A 13,833-nucleotide genomic window follows, 5' to 3' on the forward strand; every position below is an offset into this window, starting at 1 on the left:
CGGCGGGCGGCTCAGCGACTTATGGATCTTGGGGAGCAGATACCATTTGGGGGAACGGGGGGACTCGGGGATGAGCCGCTCGGCCGTTTTACGGTCTATGGCACCAGTCTGCACATGGGTGTGCAGCAGGGAGCGCAGCTGCTCCTTGATCGAGACTGTGGGGTCTCTACTCAGTCTACTATAAGTAGTAGTGTCCTGCAATTGTCGTGTTGCCTCTAGATGGTAATCTTCCTGGGTCATTATGACGGCAGCGCCGCCTTTGTCCGCACGGCGGACCAACAAATCGGGCCTGGATTTAAGCCACTTCAAGGCTCGATGTTCACGGTCTGTCAAGTTGGAGGAAGGTGCCGGGTAGGAGAGTGCCTTGACATCTCTCAGGACAGCCTTGTGGAACAAATCCAATGGGCTCCCTGGGGTAACTTGGGGCGAAAAAGTGGAGGGGTTTCCCCCAGTAAAAGGGGTATCTGTGGATACCGAGACAGGGGTCATATCAACTTCAGTGGTACTGTTCGCCATGGAAATGAGGTCTGCAAGGCATCCTTGTTCACGGGTATCGAAGGTGGTTGGAGGAAAAAACCCCAGTGGACCGATGTGGTACTGTATATCAGAGACGCTGCTGGTGGGGTTTGTTTTTTTCTGCGTGGCGAAGAATTTATGGAGGTTCATCTTGCGTATTGCTTTATGTAAATCGCCTTCGAAGGTTGTGATGGAAAATTTTTCATTTATGCCATAATTAAGTCCTTTGTTGAGCAAAGAATCGCATCCGTCCGGGAGGGTGACGTTTGTCAAATTGACCACCATTGGAGGGTCTACTATCGCCGCCATGAGACCTGTTTTCTCTTCAGTGGGCCCCGATTGGGGCCGTCTCCTCTTCTTCCCACCCCTGCGGGTCGGCCGCCTAAAGGGGCTGACGTTTGGGGATAATTCGGCCCACTGTCAGACTGACTGGACTCGGAATCAGTTGTCCAGAAATCAGGTGTTCTCCTGGTTGATTTAGGCTTCTTTCTGCCTTTTGTGTTCCAGTCAAAAATTCTCCCCTGGTCATAATCGGCTTTATCTCTCACGAACTTTTCCCTTTTCCGATCTTTAATGTCTGTTTGAAGAGTAACTAAACGCTTCTCTAGCTTATTCAGAAAAACCGTAGACTCGTTATCGGGGAGTCTTGTCCGGTATTCCGTTTTGCTTTTTAGTAACTCTGTGGTGATCCGTTCATATTCGATTTGGCTTTTTTTCAGCACGATTTTAGTGAGGTTTAGAGCGTGCAGATGATGCGCCTCTTGCCATTCTCTCAAAAACGCCTCGTCGTCCTGGTATTGGGAAGGCGACTTGTAAGTGCGGAGTCCACGAGGGACTCGATTAAAGTAGTATTATAGTAGTTATATTCTTGTATATAGGAGCAGTATTATAGTAGTTATATTCTTGTACATAGGAGCAGTATTATAGTAGTTATATTCCTGTATATAGGGGCAGTATTATAGTAGTTATATTCTTGTATATAGTAGCAGTATTATAGTAGTTATATTCCTGTATATAGGAGGCAGTATTATAGTAGTTATATTCTTGTATATAGGGGCAGTATTATAGTAGTTATATTCTTGTATATAGGAACAGTATTATAGTAGTTATATTCCTGTATATAGGAGCAGTATTATAGTAGTTATATTCTTGTATATAGGGGGCAGTATTATAGTAGTTATATTCTTGTATATAGTAGCAGTATTATAGTAGTTATATTCTTGTACATATGGGCAGTATTATAGTAGGTATATTCTTGTATATAGGAGCAGTATTATAGTAGTTATATTCTTGTATATAGGAGCAGTATTATAGTAGTTATATTCTTGTATATAGGGGCAGTATTATAGCAGTTATATTCCTATATATAGGGTCGGAGCAGTATTATAGTGAAATGGGCAATCATATGCATGTAGTGGTAGGTTATAAACTGAAGATTTAAAAGTTGCAGATAGTGAGTGAGCATTTCTGCTTCTTCGCTACACATTTTGAACTGTATTTTCTAAGTTGGGCACCTTATTGTTGAATTTGGATGTGCAATCTACAGTAGATAGCTGTAGTGAGTATAGCGACAGGAGTATTTGCAGCATCCGTACGGAGTGTGACTAGGCTTCCCCAGAAACAAATTAAGAAATTGTGCGAATAATAAATGAAAAAAAAATTAAACATAATCACCCTATTATAGAGGGTAGAGGATGCAAGGTCTATGATTTTAAAGGGGAAATGCTTGTATTTAACTTTACATAAAAACGTAAGCTCTTCGCAGCACAAATGGGTATTGACAAGGTCCAAACACGCGGCATAAATTCATTTTACCGGTCAATTCAAATAGATCTTTAGCTAATTTAAATTTCTTGAACTTTCTATAGATTTCTTGTTTAACGCTTACAGAAGGGAGAAAAAAAAATCAATGTCGCAGCTGAGAACAGAGGCCTAATACCCCAACAAGTCTCAGTATTATCTTGTTAAATGACTCTGAACGTGCGCGTCACTCAATCTGAAAGAGAGGGGGAGGGGAGGGCTTGTCGTCTTTTTATCATTTCACTAAAGCAATTTCAATAGCACAGAAATCGTATTAAAAACTGGAAAAATCGCACATTGCTTAAAATAATAGCAAGAGGATGATGCGGCCGGGGATCGGTTCGGCAGGCCGCCGCGGTCGCTAATTAGACGCCATATTTCACAGAGACAAGAAGAAGTGTATGGCGTGTCAGTGAGCCGCGGTCTGGAAGAAGACTGTCATATCAGTCAAGACATTGGTATCGATCTCCGCGGGTCGTTAGGTAATACCAAAGGCTACACAAAGGTCAGGGGTTCACAGGGAACATAAAGCACGATCCCGCGCCATTCTCTGAGGCATTGTGTGATCTCTGATCGATGGCGTCGTGTAATAGATCACTTACTAATCTGATACTCTATACGCAGGAGCCTTAAGTGGACTGATTTTTTGCTTGTACAAATAGGTATGTTCATTCTATGGTCTGCATTATTATCCATAGCTGATCAATAACTCTGTGATCAATTTCAATATAAAGAATTAACTTTTTTTGTCTTACGTCTTAAAGGGGTACTTCGGAGATAAAAAAAAAATGTTTTAAAATCAACTGGTGAAAAAAGCTACATAGATTTGTAAATTACGTCAAGTCTTCCGGTATTTATTAGCTGCTGTATGTCCTGCAAGAAGTGATGTATTCTCTCCAGTCTGACACAGTGCTCTCTGCTGCCACCTCTGTCCATGTCAGGAATTATCCAGAGCAGCAGCAAATCCCCATAGAAAACCTCTCCTGCTCTGGACAGTTCCTGATCTGGACAGAGGTGGCAGCAGAGAGCGCTGTGTCAGACTGGAGAGAATACACCACTTCCTGCAGGACATACAGCAGCTGATAAGTACTGGAAGACTGGAGATCTCTGAATAGAAGTAATTTGAGCCCCATTTGATCAATATACACTAATGTCTTGCATCCCTATTTTAGTGCTTTTCTTTGCAGAAAACTCTTCCTGCATTGAAAGGAAAGACGAGAAACCCCTAAAATAAAATGTACCTCCCACTGCTTAGTAAGTTTTAGGGGAAAGTATCCCTATAGCATCACAGCCGCTAAATCAGATCGTTAACTTCTGGACAGTTCCTGACATGGACAGAGGTGGCAGCAGAGAGCACTGTGTCAGAGTGGAGAGAATACACCACTTCCTGCAGGACATACAGCAGCTGATAAGTACTGGAAGACTGGAGATTTTAAAATACAAATCAGAGTGGAGAGAATACTCCTGCAGGACATACAGCAGCTGATAAGTACTGGAAGACTGGAGATGTTAAAATACAAATCATTTACAAATCGGTAAGACGTTCGTCTGACACCAGCTGATCTGAAAACATTCTCCCCTCTTCTGTTTTTTCAAACTGCCCAAGTGAGGAGGAGTTTAATAAAGCCTTGGTTTAGCATGCGCAGTGCCGCTCCTACCACCATCTATGGGGACGATTAAAAGAGCCAAGCCTTAGGGTCCTATTACACGGAGCGATTTTTAACGATTAACGATAAAAGATCGCAAACGAGATTGTTTATCGTTACCTGAAATCGTTCACCATATTACACAGAACGATGGTCGTTAGTTACGATTATTACTACGATCGTTTACTCCTTCTGATCCCAGCAAAACAATGAACAATGTGCAATTACACTGAACGATTAGTGAACAAATGCGGAAATACAGCGAACGATTATTAACGATAATTTTAGGTTCACATCTAAATCAACGATCAACGACATACGAACGATTTTTCGATCGTTGCCTTCGATTACACAGAACGATTATCCTTTAAATTTGAACGATTTAACGATTTTTCGCACGATAATCGTCCCGTGTAATAGGGACCTTATACTAAAGTGGGCATCACCTCCTGTGTTCGGACACCCATCGATTCAGCTGTAGCTCACTGCAGTCATGAGGAGGAGGAGAGGACTTGGGACACTGAACTCCCATACAGTGAATAGGAGACACATTTCTATGGTATGAACAATCCTTTTAACTGCAAATCGGAATCTTTCGTTTTCCAGCACACAAAGACGCGACCACATTAGTTGCTATGGAGACCTAGTTTTCCTATGATAACCCTCAGAGGACAGAGAATTGGGGTAGGGATTGTTCTTATGGATACACAGATATGGGCTCGTCTTACACGTAACATATAACTTCTACTGTTGTACCCTCATGGACTGGGGACATATCATATCACACCTTAAAGGGGTACCCTGGAGAAATTAAAATGCTTTGAAATGAACCAGTATCAGAAAGTTATATAGATTTGTAAATTACTTCCATTTAAAAATCTCAAGTCTTCCAGTTCTTGTCAGCTGCTGTATGTCCTGCAGGAAGTGGTGTATTCTTTCCAGTCTGACACAGTGCTCTCTGCTGCCACCTCTGTCCATGTCAGGAACTGTACAGAGCAACAGCAAATCCACATAGAAAACCTCTCCTGACCTGGACAGAGGTGGCAGCAGAGAGCACTGTGTCAGACTGGAAAGAAGACACCACTTCCTGCAGGACATACAGCAGCTGATAAGTACTGGAAAGCTTGAGATTTTTAAATGTTTTCATTTACAAATCTATATAACTTTCTCACATCGGTTGTGTGTGTGTATGTGTGTGTGGGGGGGGGGGGGTCACCCCTTTAAGATGGATCTGAGCAGTTTTACAGAGTAAATATTTTTTGGAGGTGAAGAGAAACAGAAACAGATCCCAATGAGGGAAAGGTGTTTTTGTCTGATAAGATATATCAAAAAGTTTATTAAATGTGTACACTTGATTTACATGGTTTGTGGAAACCATGATATTCATAACTTTTAGGCTATGTTCACACAACATTTTTATTTATTTTTTTTAACAAGAACGGACATTGTCTTCAAATAAAACAACGACCTTTCTTCTCATAGTGAAATAGGTTGCATTAAATCAATGCAAACAACGGCCATTGTTCACATAGTGTATTGAACAGCAGCAGCCGTGGAAATAATTGACATTTAAATTATTTCTGTCCGTTGTGTATTGAAATCAATGCAATTTTCAGTGCAACAATGGCCGCTGGCTGCGCGTTGTGTGAACACAGCCTTAAAGTGAACCTCTTCAGACAGAGATCTATAAAAAATTACGACTGGTTGGGACCCAGGTGCTAGGACCCTGAGATCTGTAGACTGTTTTGTAGCATGTATTCCTTGCCACGGGTGTGGGGGGGTTTGGCTGATTTCTGGACATGCAATTTTTGTTAAATAGTAAACTTTTTTTTTTTTGGGGGGGGGGGGGGAGTAAACTGTGTGAGAATGTGTAGTGCTGAGGGTATTTATAGGTGGTTCATACAACACATGGTTTAGCCTGTTCCATTCAGTGCAGTGAATGCCATCTCATCAGCAGAGAGAAGGAGTCCTGACATTGTCCGTGATACATAACGCCGTAAGCAAAGGCTCGGAAAGCTTATCCGTCACTCCGACCGAGAGCATGACAAATCATCGCCAACTCGGGTCACCATGCACAAACATATTCCGCCTGCAGCAAACATGCGCGAGACACCACCGTGCTATCTGGACTGAGGAAAGATTGACAGACGCGGCTTTATGTCCTAGGGTCATGTGCTATGGCCTGGAAGTATTATAGCTAGCACCTGATCAGATGAGCAGCAACGGGGGGGGGGAGCGGTAAGAGGATTAGACACCGGCTCACCGGGGGTTTAGTTACCAGTTTACAGCCACTGTGATTGGGGGGGGGGGGGGGGGATCTTCTGTTTGCACATATATATGGCAGGCATGTGCCAGAAAGGAAGCCGGAGCCTCTGAGAAGTGGTTTTTGGGCTAGGTAGGACTCCTATGGACAATATAGCAGGTTAGAAGACATATAAGAATGGATTAGCTGTACAGTATTTAAAGGGAAACTAGACAAATCTAACCTGCTGATCGCTCCCTATTATGCATGGTTAGCTGAGGATGAAGGTATATCTCTTATCTTCATCTTCTGCACAGTTCCAGTGCGGTTAGTAGTGTAATCCTGCATCCAGTAAGGCCGTTAGAATCCTATTCTACAGGCCGATGGGGGCCCGATCAATAATGTAAACAAGTGCCGATCTGCTAGATCTGCGCTCGTTTACTAGGCCTATTCCACGGCCCGATAATCGTTTAGCGAGGACTGCAGGGACATCGTTACCGATGTCCTTGCACCCCCTGTTTATACACCATACTTTACCTAAACATGTTGCAGGGCTTCTCCTGCGCTCCTTCTTCCTCCCGCGCGCAGCAGCAGCAGCTCCGGTGCGGTCTGTCTGAGCTGACAGACTGCTCAGCCAATCACTGGTCTCGGCAGGCCTGGCCAGTGATTGGCTGAGCGGTTTGTCAGCTAAAACAGGCCGCACTGAAGCTGGAGGAAGAAGGCCTGCAACATGTGTAGGTAATGTATGGTGTTTGTGAGATTGTCGGTTGTCACCGCGCATCACTATTCCACGAAGCGATGTGCGGTCGGTGACCGATGATTTTAGGTCTGAACCTAAATAAACCATCAGCCGATGACACGATCATTGGCTGATCGTTGTCTCTATTCCACAGAGCGATAATCGCTCCGTGGAATAGGCCCCTTAGGAGCACTGGGGGCAGGGCCACAGCCTCCACAGCCCCACTCCACCCCAGGTGGCCAGCCCCTTCCAATGATTATCAGTGGAGCCAGCTGGCCGGGGCATGGTCGGTGCTCTGGGGGGGGGGGGCAGTAGCCCTGCCCCCCAGTGCTTCAAACTGTCTTACAGGATGCAGGATTACACTTCAAACTGCACGGGAACGGCACAAAAGATGAAGGTAAGAGACATACCTTCACCCTCGGTGCCCCGTGACCAATAGAATGTCAGAATAGTCAAACCTGCTAAAAGTTTCCCTTTAAAGGAAAACATCCCTTTAGTCCCTTTTTTATTTACAAAATAGGTAAAGTAATCATTTCTCCTTAAAGGAGTACTCTGGGCAAAGGTTAAAAAAAAATACAGGGAGGGCAGGGGTCGGTAGGAATATAAAAATGAAGTGATACTTACCCATCCTGCTGCCTGTGCAGCCCCACTGCTGTCACCCTCCGGTCTCCTGTTTCTCCCAGTCCTGTGATGTCAGTCACTGATTGGCTGACCGGGGCCATGACATAACAGGATCGGAAAATACAGGAGAGCGGAGGGTGACTGAGTAGTGACACCGGACTGTGGGGACACCGGGACAGGTAAGTATCACTTCCTTGTGTTCCAACCAACCCCTGCACTCCCTCTTTTTTTTTTTTTTAACCTTTTCCAGGAGGACCTATTTAAAGTAAAGCAGTGACAGCCCATTTATTGTCAGCATGTACAGTAAGTCAGTAAAGCATTTTGCTTTAAACCTCCCATTTGTGCTGCTGACCTCTCCCTTTCCCCTAATTCAGTACAGTAATTCAGTATAAAGATACAGTAGAAGGTCACAGTACACAGTACAGTAGGTCACATTACACGTGCCATTCCCTCAATCTGATTGGCCAAATTAGCTCACAGGATATATGATATGATGCCACTACTTGCTGATGGCTCCATCTAGTGGCAGATGCTGATTACTGCATAACACGAGGAGATATCATCCATATCATTCTGTTAGACGGCCGATACAAGTTGGCAGACAGGAGGGAACGTGCCCTTGTGATTCCTTTCTATCATTGTGCGGTAATTAAGTTCTTCTTCTCCGTGATGAAGTTGGAACTCATAAAACACAAGGAGACACCGTAACTTTCTATAAAATAATGGATCGTAGCATTTAAAGATCAAGTTCTTGTTAAGTAGCTTCATAACCTTCTACAACATTAAAGACTTTTAAAAGAAGGCAACAAAACGGTGGGTAAATGTCCAACTATTAACACCGTGACATTCCGGCTTCAACATTAGGAAGCTAAATATTTTCTAAATTGGATGCATTAAAAAGTATTCTGGGCCTTTGATGCCAGATTTGGGGGATCTGACCCCAACCACAAAAAGATAAGGGGCCATATTACTATGGTGAGTGCTGTGTCCCATGCCTAGATCATCAGCCACAGTGCCATACGTTTTGTAGTGGCTGGGCCTGGTACTGCAGCTCTCTGCAAGTCAGTCACATTACAAAAAAACTCTTACAAGGACATGTACACAGTTTTGATCAATTAGGGTCTCAGCTATACTCGGCTCCTTTCACCCCTTCATTCAAACGGGAGACTCGGGTCCGCATTTTTATGATCGGGGGGGGAGGCTGCAGTCAGCTAGTTATCCCCCATACGGTAACATTCTGTGATGGAAATGCTCCTTTACGGGTAAACAATCAGCACCCCCTCGCTCTTTTGACCCTGGTAAGTCTCACTGTCTTCATAAAATTCAATCCTAAAAAATGATGCAACTGAGCTCCTATGAAGCCCTAGGGCGTTCCTGGGCCCCCAGAAAACCATTTGGCCAACCCATGTCAGGAACTGTCCAGAGCACAGAAAATCCCCATAGAAAACCTCCCCTGCTCTGTGCAGTTCCTGACATGGACAGAGGTGGCAGCAGAGAGCACTGTGTCAGACTGAAAAGAATACACCACTTCCTGCAGGACATACAGCAGCTGATAAGTACTGGAAGACTGGAGATTCATAAATAGATTACAAATCTGTAAAACTTTCTGTTTTGTAAGAAAAAGATTTTTGACGGAGTATCCCTTTAAGTCTTGGAATGTGTAAAGTAGACTTCTTTATGGTGTGTACTGTTCTGGATTATGGAGTCGGTGTACAGACAGGTAAGTCGAGGTAATTTCACTCGTCTTCTGCCGCTCTGGGATCTGAGTCATCACTTTGCTCCCCATAAATCTGCACTTATTTACACCTCGGCTGCAGACTGACGGCTCCGCTGTGTGGGAACTGTGTTCCTGTTAGGAGCTGGAAAGGATTGTGTCTGTGGATCCAGCAGGTGAGGTGTCTGATATCCCAGAACATTCATCATATGACTTATGCGTAAGATGTGCAGTGTGAAGACTAGTGCAGGTACAGTACTGTAATCTTAAAAAATTATCATACATCCCGTGTTCTTAAAGGGGTTGTTTACCAAAATATGCCAGAGGTTTCTAATTTACTTCTAATAAAAAAACTCTCTGGTATTCCAATACTTATCAGCTGCTGTATGTCCTGCAGGAAGTGGTGTATTCTTTCCAGCCTGACACAGTGTTCTCTGCTGCACCTCTGTCCATGTCAGGAACTGTCCAGAGCAGGAGAGGTTTTCTATGGGGATTTGCTGCTGCTCTGGACAGTTCCTGACATGGACAGAGGTGGCAGCAGAGAGCACTGTGTCAGGCTGGAAAGAATACACCACTTCCTGCAGGGCATACAGCAGCTGATAAGTACTGGAAGACTGTAGTTTTTTTTTTTTTGTTTAAATAGAAGTAAATTAAAAATTTATATAACTTTCTGACACCAGTTCATTTAAAGAGTCACTGTCGTATTCCCCCCTACCTGAAATCAATAGTCCAGGCGATTTTAAGAAACTTTGTAATTAGGTTTATTAGGCAAATATGCCATTATCTGCATTCAAAAAGACTTTCCCCAGCCCCCCCCCCCCCCATCCTCTCTCTCATTCACTGCTCATAATCAGGAAATCTCGACTCTTTTACATCAATCGGGCCCTGTGTAACCTATGGGGAGGGGGGAGATTAGTCAGCAGCAGAGAGCAGAGAACAAAGGATTACACAGCAGGACCTGTGTAAAAGCCGGTATTCAGAGGTCAGAGAGGTCAGTGCTGACTTCAGAGGAGATAGCCCGGTGATGTAGCTGTAAATTAACTCCTGTTTTGGTGCCTCATCTCCCTCCACCCCTCCCCTCTCCATAAGAGAACCATGAAGACAGGGGGGAGAGCTTCAAACTGCTTTTTCATGATAAAAATGCATTTTTAGGGTAATAAACCTAATTAAAAAGTTTCTTAAAATCGCTTGTACTATTGATTTCTGAAGAAAAAAAAAAAAAAAAAAAATTAAGCGACAGTGACACAAGTAACACTATTTTTACCGGAGTATCCCGTTAACCAACATGATCTCAAACAAGAGGTTTACTACACTCCATAATGTAAATTGTAGCCATGAATCTCTCCTATTCCTAGTGTCCTTGCAAAGCAGGTTATCATTCTGGACTGTGCAAAAGATGAGTGTTAACCCTTGCAGGGGCATCAACAGTGTCTGCTTTCACAGTCACCCTGTCGCCGTGTATTTTATACACTCTGTACAGCCCCTGCAAACAATCCCTGGGAACAAGGCTCCCCCGGAGGACGGCCGTAGTAATGCAGCATGTTAGCCGTGCCTTAAATCAAGCGCTGGGATGAATCGGCACCCATGTTTGAGTTAAGTGCGATGTTAAATGGAACAGAGAGAAATATTGTACCGGCGAGTATGGAGTGTTGCTCATTGTGCGATCCAGGCGGCGAGGATGAGATACGGCGATGGGATAAATATTTGGGAGCTGTAATATTGGAGTGTAATGCTCTCTCTCCATCTTCCTAATGTCTGATGTTTTCCCATTGTAATCCTGGGCACGGAGCGGCTCCTTACCACGCCGTCTTCTTGATTACTGGATTTTATTCACAGCTATGTAAAGTGTCTTCCCTGACTCCTAATAATCTGTTTACTGAAATGAAAGGCTTCTGCCCGGGCCCCTTTATTAATAGAGTCGTGAACTCTCTTTTCGAGCGTAGATTAAACACTGAGCTGCGGGAAGCCGGCTGCATGTGTAAGAGCCGGGGCGACCGGCAATGGAATGGAAGGCATTACTTCATAATAGGAGAGTTTCTCGGTCGCTGAGCAGACGCTTTCTCTTGCTTTAGGGTGCCTTCACACCTACCGTATCGCAGCAGAAAATCCGCTGCGGATCCGCAGCAGATTTAAGTAAATGAATGAACACAGCATTAAATACGCATTGTCAAATCCGCTGCGGATCCGCAGCAGATTTGTAAGTGCGGATTTGATGCTGTGTTCATTCATTTAGTTAAATCTGCTGCGGATCCGCAGCGGATTTTCTGCTGCGATACGGTAGGTGCGAAGGCACCCTTAAAGGTGATTTAGGCCGTGCTATGCCGGCTGACGGAGGGTCATGTGACTGGATGTCCTATTTATTAGAGCATGTGTCCTAAGTTGGTTTAAAGGGGAACTATCTAACCTGCTGTTATGTCCCTATAGCACAAGAACGCCGAGGAGGAAGGTATGGCTCTTACCTTCATCCTCAGTGCCGTTCCAATGCAGTTAGTAGTTTTAATTTTTTTTTTTGTACTTACTTTCTAATTTGTTTGCAGGGACATACAAACACACTTAGGGTACGTTCACACTTACCGGATCCGCAGCGTATTTCATTTAAATAACTGAACACAGCATCAAATCTGCTGCGGATCCTGTAGGTGTGAACGCAACCCTTATGGTGGTTCACTTTTCATGCAGTATGAATATACTTTTATATCCTTGCTAGTATATGCCTTGTGTATATCTCTGCATACTTGTAAGCCTGATGTCCTATACTGGTTTGTGTTGTCCAGTTTCCGTGTTTTGTGGATTTTTGTTCTATGGCATGTACCTTGCATGTGTGTGCAATTTGTTATCAGCGTTTGGATTACTATGTACTACTATTTAATCTTGTGAATGTACCATTTGTGATATGCCATGACTAAGGAAGGATATTCCGAAACGCATCGGCGTTCATTGCGTCAACGTTTTTATTTTTATTTTTGATGTTCTAAATAAAGTTACAAGATTGTAATCTTATTGGAGCTGGATCGCATCTTCCATTTCTTTGCACATGTCCACCGGGAGTCGGCCTGGCTTTCTGATCTGTCCTTCAGTTGTGGATGGAGATGTTCACATGAACCATTGGTGAGCTGATTGACTGTCCATTTTTCTGCACAGTAGTTTGCTCCACAGTCCAGTTCGACCATTTGGAGCACTAAGGGCCATTAGGAGCACTGCCCTGCCCCCATAGTGCCGATGCGGCCCGCTCCATTGGTTATAATTAGAAAGGGGCGGACCGGCTAGGGATGGATCAGCGCTATGGGGACAGTCTTACTGGACCAAGTAGTAGTAAATGACTAACTGCAAGGGAAAGGGGCAGAGGATGAAGGTAAGAGACATACCTTCCTCCTTGGTGTCTCCTGTGCAATAGGCACATATCAGCAGGTTAAATTCCTCTAACCTGCAGATAGTTCCCCTTTAAGTCAATCCCATTGAGGTGATTTCACAACTTGATTTTTAGCGTACATAAAAACATGGTTGAACCCAGCCTTACACAGACACACACACACACACACACACAATTTTTTTCTTGTCCAATTTTTGCTGCCCGGACAACTGTTATTGCTGCTTCTATTACACGGCCAGCAGACCGTCCCTATTGTTATCAGTATTATAGTGCCAGCGCATTTAACCCCTAGACGACCTAGGACGTACCGGTACGTACGTGCTCCGCTCCGGACCGCGCTTCATAGCAGGTGGGGGCCGGCTGCAATCAGCAGCCAGCACCACACCGTTAATGACACGCTGCAGCGATCGCACTGCAGCGTGACATTAACTCCTTAAACGCCGCGCGGACGCAGCGTTTAAGTGTAAGTGACTGCGGGGGTCCAGATCGGTAAAACGGACTGCCGGAGGTCTCTCACCTGCCTCTGTGCGGTCCGATCGGCGATCTGCTGCACTGAGCCTGCACCTGCCTATGGCATAGCAATGATCAGTGTATTAAATCAAAGTAATAAATGTACATGTCCCCCAAAGGGACTTCAAATGTGTAAAAAAAAAAAAAAAAGTATAAATCACTATTACACTACCCCAAAACCCCTCCCCCAATAAAAGTTTAAATCACCCCCCTTTCCCATTCTATAAATAAAACATATAACAATAAATAAACATATAATACATCTTAGCGTGCGTAATTGTCTGATCTATTAAAATATAACAAGCGTCATTGCAAACGGTGAACGGCGCAGACGAAAAGAGGGAAAAAAGTGCGCGGATTACCGATTTTACGTTACATTATATATATAAAAAGTTTAATAAAAAGTGATCAAAACGTCCGATCTTCACAAATCTGGTATTAATAAAAACTAGAGATCATGGCGGAAAAAATGACACCCCATACAGCCGCGTAGGTGAAAAAATAAAACTGTTATAATCACAATAGGCCCATTTTATTAATAATGAATTGCCAAAAAAAAGGATTTCATAAAAATTTTTTTTTTATAACATTAGAGAATCTGTGTAACCTGCATATGGTTGTGTTCGGACTGACCTATAGAGTAATAGTATCATGTTGCTTTTACCATATAGTGTA

At 43.9% G+C, this 13,833-nt stretch overlaps 1 protein-coding gene across 1 annotated transcript in view; it reads right to left on the reverse strand.

Moving 5' to 3' along the window:
- Window positions 1-13,833, reverse strand: part of PIK3C3 (phosphatidylinositol 3-kinase catalytic subunit type 3) — a 148,673-nt gene that overhangs the window by 41,167 nt on the left and 93,673 nt on the right. The window lies entirely within an intron of this gene.

This window comes from Dendropsophus ebraccatus, chromosome 3 (assembly GCF_027789765.1).
Source record: "Dendropsophus ebraccatus isolate aDenEbr1 chromosome 3, aDenEbr1.pat, whole genome shotgun sequence".
Taxonomy (NCBI): domain Eukaryota; kingdom Metazoa; phylum Chordata; class Amphibia; order Anura; family Hylidae; genus Dendropsophus; species Dendropsophus ebraccatus.